This window comes from Felis catus, chromosome C1 (assembly GCF_018350175.1).
Source record: "Felis catus isolate Fca126 chromosome C1, F.catus_Fca126_mat1.0, whole genome shotgun sequence".
Classification (NCBI taxonomy): domain Eukaryota; kingdom Metazoa; phylum Chordata; class Mammalia; order Carnivora; family Felidae; genus Felis; species Felis catus.
The window spans coordinates 181084821-181090923 of NC_058375.1; the positions used below are offsets into that span (position 1 = coordinate 181084821).

Below are 6103 nucleotides of genomic sequence, written 5' to 3' on the forward strand. Positions count from 1 at the left end.
CAATGAAATCTACCCAGCAAGGAAATGAATTTTGCCAGTAAGCATGTGAGCTAATAAAAGATGCTGAGCACAGCTGGAATGAATCCCCAACCCTACAGCATCCTTGAGACCTGAACAGGGGACCAAGAAAGGCTGTGTCTGAACACCTCATATAATATATATCTATGTATGTAATATATATGTTTTTTTTTAAACTGTTAAATTTGTAGCAATTTGCTTTGCAACAATAGAATTAATACATCTTCCAAAGTTCACAGAGTTAGATGGTGTGGAAATCAGAACTTGAAGCCAGGCCTGTCAGATCCCCAAAACCAACTAAATGAATAATTTCTATCATTTATGTTTGGTAGAAGAATAAAAACATATAGATAGGTAGATAGGTAGGTAGGTAGGTAGATAGATAGATAGACAGATAGACACAAAAACAGTTGGATAGATAGAGAAGATACATATTTTTATCAAACTGTAAAAATATGGGGCTTCAGGGGTGTCTGGGTGGCTCAGTAGTTAAGCATATGACTTCAACTCAGGCCATGATCTCATGGTAAGTGGGTTCCAGCCCTGCATCAGGCTCTGTGCTGACAGCTTGGGGCCTGGAGCTTACTTTGTATTCTGTGTCTTTCGTGCTCTCTCTCTCTCTCTCTCTCAAAAATGAATAAACATTAAAAAAATTAAAAAAAAATACGGGGCTTCCTGTAGTATAAAAAAAAAAATGTCTTAAGTCACTAAAGCCAGAGATGTAAAAGCAACCAAGGATGTTTTTATTACTGACATAAGTTCTAAAGGGGGCATTTAAACTCTAGGATATAAAAAAGAATGCAGAATTACAAGTAATGGATAATGCCTGTGAGAACATTATATAATAAAGTTTAAAAATGAAGTAAAAGATAAGTGAGAATCCCTTTCATTTGGTATTCTTAAAGTAATGCTTTGAAATCCTAAGCTAATTTTCCTCTAAACAAACCTGACTTGACATTTTAATTTTGAAAGTTTTATTTTTCCTAGGCTGCTCTGATATACTGCTCCTCTTTCCCTGAAAAGCCATTAATTCTTGGCTAGTGGCCCTACCACAGTGCTTATGGATGTGGGCATGGAATTTGGAATCAGACAATACAGGTTCAAGAGATGCTAACACTTATTGGCATAGGAACTTAGAGTACCCTTTAACTACCAAAGTCTAACTTTCTCATTCATACAGTGCAAATGAGTGTAACAGTTCCCACCTGTCAATGTTGCTATAATTATCAAATGCCATGATGTGTTTCAATTGTTTAGGATACATCTATTGAATGCTCATAAAGAAGTTTCCTTTTGGTATTATTTTTATCATTGGTGGCTAATGTTCAGGCACAAAGGACTGAGAGCCATTGGCATGTGCAAAAAGCTGTTATAACGATAACAGCTTAAGTCATAATGATTTCAGTATCAGAAATTATCACACTCCTCAGGTAGATTTTAAAGATCTCAAGAGCAGATTTATGTTTAACAAACATCTGCTATGTGCTAGGAACAGTGGCAGACATTCATATCTTACGAGTCATTTTCTTAATCTCCAACCAAACTCTAAAGGGTGTGTATTAATACTTCATTTTCACATGTGGGAAACACCTCGTGATAAAGAGCTCCCAAAGATCTAGGACAGAAAAAGTACAAAAGTAGATTTTTCTTTGTTTCTGTTGTTTGCACACAGTGAACAGCAAAGCCCTAAACTAAAATTAAGTTCTCTTTTCAGCATCACTGCTAAAGCAGCGCTTCTCAAACTTGTAACACAAGCAAAGCAATTGAAGCTATTGGTAGGTTGCCGTGAAAAATGTGTCGGATCACTTCTCTGCTGGCAAAGCTGAGGTAGAGCTGCTAAGCACTCAGTTTGCACAAAGGTGCAAACTAGAACGTGCTGAATCAGGGCGAGGTTCCCAGGACCTTTAAGTGGGTCCCACAGTAGTGTGTTTGGAAAAATATGCAAATCAGCCAAAAAGATGGCATGGACAGTTGGTATAAAAGAAAGACAACTTGAGATACAGAATTACCCAAATGAGTGGTATATAATACCCTCACCCATCAGGCAAGAATGAAAAATTGAAATTCAAGTTCATGTCACTGGTGGTTAGAATGTCCAAATTTATATTACCAATATGTCCATAAATGCAAAGGTAGACAATGAATGACTCAAGACTAATGGAATAACTGGAACCAGTGAACAATAATGGAATGAGTGAATAAGAAAGTGTTTTAGGAACATATTTGAACCGATCTTTATTATCACTGAGAATGACAGATAAAAATGTTTATACCTGATTATACCAGGTACCATACCTTAGTAATACTGTGTTTCATATAATTCTGAAATTGGTGGGACTCATGCAAAATGGCCTATAACATATACCCAGGCAAAACTACATGCCAGTTTATCCAAGACATACATAAAAACAGTTATATTCTTTCAAAATGCCTGATAAGACCCTCACTCAGAAGTCACCATTTGGAACTGTGTTCCCACTGCTGAGGCCTATGGGCTAGAAATATCTTATGTCCCAGACACAACGTTCATTCTCTCTCTATATCTTGATTATAGATAGTAACCTACTTCTTCAACATTTGGATGAGCAAATATTATTTGATGTATTCAAATACTGCCTATGTCTGCTCTTTCTATCCCTATATCCATACTATTGACATTTGTCAAGAGAATCTTTGTTCAGACATAATCATCATTGAAGTGGTTAATATTCTAATATCTCCTGTTAATCTACAAGGGAGAATCACTGCATACTTTCATACATAAATATATTAATATTTAATACACACAGATATATATGTAAATACATGCATTTTATATACATAAATTTACAAAGATACAGATACACAGAAATTTATTTTTCATCGAGTATCTTAAGGAGCTTCAGTTACAGAGAAGAAATGTACATAACATTGGCTTAAGCTAATGATGTTCCAACTCTAGCTGAACTCCATTCAGCTCAGTGTCAATTATAATTACCTTTTTTCCCCCAAAATATTAAGATTTTATTTTCAAAGTTTCTTTGCTGAATGGAAAGTAAAAATGCTGTTACAGTCTTGGCGTAACTGCTAGCCACAGATGACTCACCAATCACCACTATCCATGCTACAGCAAGAGTCTTAACACAAAGCTAACAATGCTTACAATTTTGTTGGAATGAAGACCCCAGGTTCAGTGGTCAACTTCCAAGAGGGACTAAATGGAGGAAGGTGTAATGTCACAAGAACTATTCTTTGCCTCTTTGGGTGGGTGGGTGTCCTGGGTTTGTTATCACAGCTACCTTTTTCTTAAAACAGCTATCAAATCCATATGAGCAGTTCAACCAATAATGAATAGTTGTTCATTTGTTTTGGGGTTTTTCAGAGGTTATTTGGGGTCTTAACCGTCTTCTCCTTCACCATCTTGTTTCTTCCCTCCTCTTCTCACCTTTCCCACTTTCTTCCTCATCTTATCTTCATCTTCATCCTCATCGTCTTCATCCAACAACTTCTCCAGCATGTCCAAATTCTTCTTCCTCCCTGACTTCTTCCTATTCATCCTCTTCATCATCTAACTCCTCCTCTTCACCATCCTCATCCTCCGCATATTCTCCTTCTTCTTCCTCCTCTTCTTCACCCACACCATCCACTTTGGCATCTGAGTCACGGACCTGCCGATCCTCTTGGTCATGGTCAAGAGCTATTTCAATTTCAGTAGTTTGGGGAGATTTGAAATTGAAACCACGCCTCTAATTATTAAACCAAGGAACTCTAAGTTCACACTTTCATCAGTTAAGACCTCAATTCTCCTATCATTTGATTTGCAATTGTTCAAGACAAGTTCGCAAACAGCTGCCCAGGTTTGGTTCCTCAGCTCCAGCTAGATTCTCCTCTTCATGTCCACGTTTCCTTCTTTTCCTCTGCAAAGTTAACTTTCTTTGGCAAAGGCCAGAGCAGGGAGAGGCATTCTGGCCTGCACAGCGAAGGCCTTTGGAAGGGTTCTGCTGGCAGCAGAGGCCAGCTGCATAGTCACAGGTGGTGGGTGGCATGTAGGCAGGTGAGAGGAGCCCCAGGAACCCCAATTCACTTTTGTATGTGGATTTTCTATCATATTATATTGTGGGAATTACACTGTGGTTGTCTCAAAAATGGCATATTTAATTTTTTCAAATGCTAATAGATTGGATATATGTATCTTTTTTGTTTTTGTTTTTAAAGTTTTTAATTAAATTCATGAGTTAACATACAGGTATAATACTAGTTTCAGGTATATAATTTAGTGATTCATCACTTACATACATCACCCTGTGCTCATCACAAGTGCCCTCCTTAATCCCCATTGCTTATTTCACCCATCCACCCCACCCACCTCCCCTCTGGTAACCATTGGTTTGCTCTTTATAGTTAAGAGTCTGTTTTTTGGTTTGCCTCTCTTTCTCTCTTCTCTCTTTCCTTTTTTGTTTCTTAAATTCTACATATAAATGAAATCATAAGATATTTGCCTTTTTATGACTGACTTATTTCACTTAACATATTCTCTATCTTCCTCCATGTCTTTGTAAATAGCAAGATTTCATTCCTTTTTATGGATGAATATTATTCCATATATATACATATATATGTTTATACATATATTTATTCCATATATATATTCATTCCATATATATATTCATTCCATATGTATATATATGTATATATATATATGTGTGTATATATATACACATATGCACACATACACACACCATTTCTTCTCTATCCATTCATGGATAGTCAATGGACACTTGAGCTGTTTCCATAATTTGGCTATTATAGATAATGTTGCTATAAACAATGGTATGTATGTGTCCCTTTGAATAAGTATTTTTGTATTCTTAAGTATACTGTAGTGCAATTGCTGGATGATGGAGTAGTTATATTTATAACTTTTTGAGGAACATCCATACTGTTTTCCAGAGTTGGCTGCATCAGTTTGCATTCCCACCAACAGTGTGAGAGGGTTCCCCTTTCTCCACATCCTTGCCAACACCTGTTCTTTCTTGTGTTGTTAGTTTTAGCTATTCTGTTAATACAAAACTACTATAGTTTTAATTTGCATTTCCCTGATGATGAGTGATGTTGGACATCATTTCATGTGTCTATTGGTCATCTATATGTCTTCTTTGGAAAAATGTCTATTTATGTCTCTGCCCATTTTTTAAAATATAGTTTATTGTGAAGTTAACTAACAGACAGTGTATACAGTGTGCTCTTGCCTTCGGGAGTAGATTCCTATGATTCATCACTTACATACAGCATCCAGTGCTCATCCCAACAAATGCCCTCCTCAAAGCCCATCACCCATTTTCCTCACTCCCCTAGCCCCCCACCCCCTTCCACCCTCATTTTGTTCTCTGTATTTAAAAGTCCCTTATGGTTTTCCTCCCTCTCTGTAACTAATTTTTTTCTTTCCCTTCCCTCATGGTCTTTTGTTAAGTTTCTCAACTTCTACACATGAGTGAAAACATATGATACCTTTCTCTGACTGACTTATTTCATTTGGCATAATATCATCTACTTCCATCCAGGTTGTTGCAAATGGCAAGATTCCATTCTTCTTCATTGCCAAGTAGCATTCCATTACACACACACACACACACACACACACACAGACACACACACAGACACACACACATTTATACATATACCACATCTTCTTTATCCATTCATCAGTTGATGGACATTTTGGCTCTTTCAATAATTGGGCTATTGTTGATAGTGCTGCTATAAACATCGGGGTATATGTGCCCCTACGAATCAGCACTCCTGTCTTGTTTTTCAAATTTACATCTAAAAAAGTATGTAAAATTCTTAATTTTGACTGGGTATTTCAGATATTTCTTTTGATATTTAATATTTTCTGCTAAACAAATGGATTTGAGATCATAAGGAGTTGAGCACTATTTTTTTAATGTTTAGTTTTGAAAGAGAGAGAGCACACACGAGCAGGGGAGGAGCATAGAGAGAGGGAGGCAAAGGATCCCAAGTGGGCTCTGTGCTGCCAGCAGAGAGCCCAACAGGGTCTCAAACCATGACCTGTGAGATCATGTCCTGAGTTGAAGTCCGAGGCTTT

The 6103-nt window shown here is 37.0% G+C and overlaps 1 pseudogene; it reads right to left on the reverse strand.

Annotated features, from left to right (window-relative positions):
- Positions 1 to 3394: 3394 nt before the first annotated feature.
- LOC105260871 lies at positions 3395 to 4021 on the reverse strand (annotated as a pseudogene).
- Positions 4022 to 6103: the final 2082 nt, after the last annotated feature.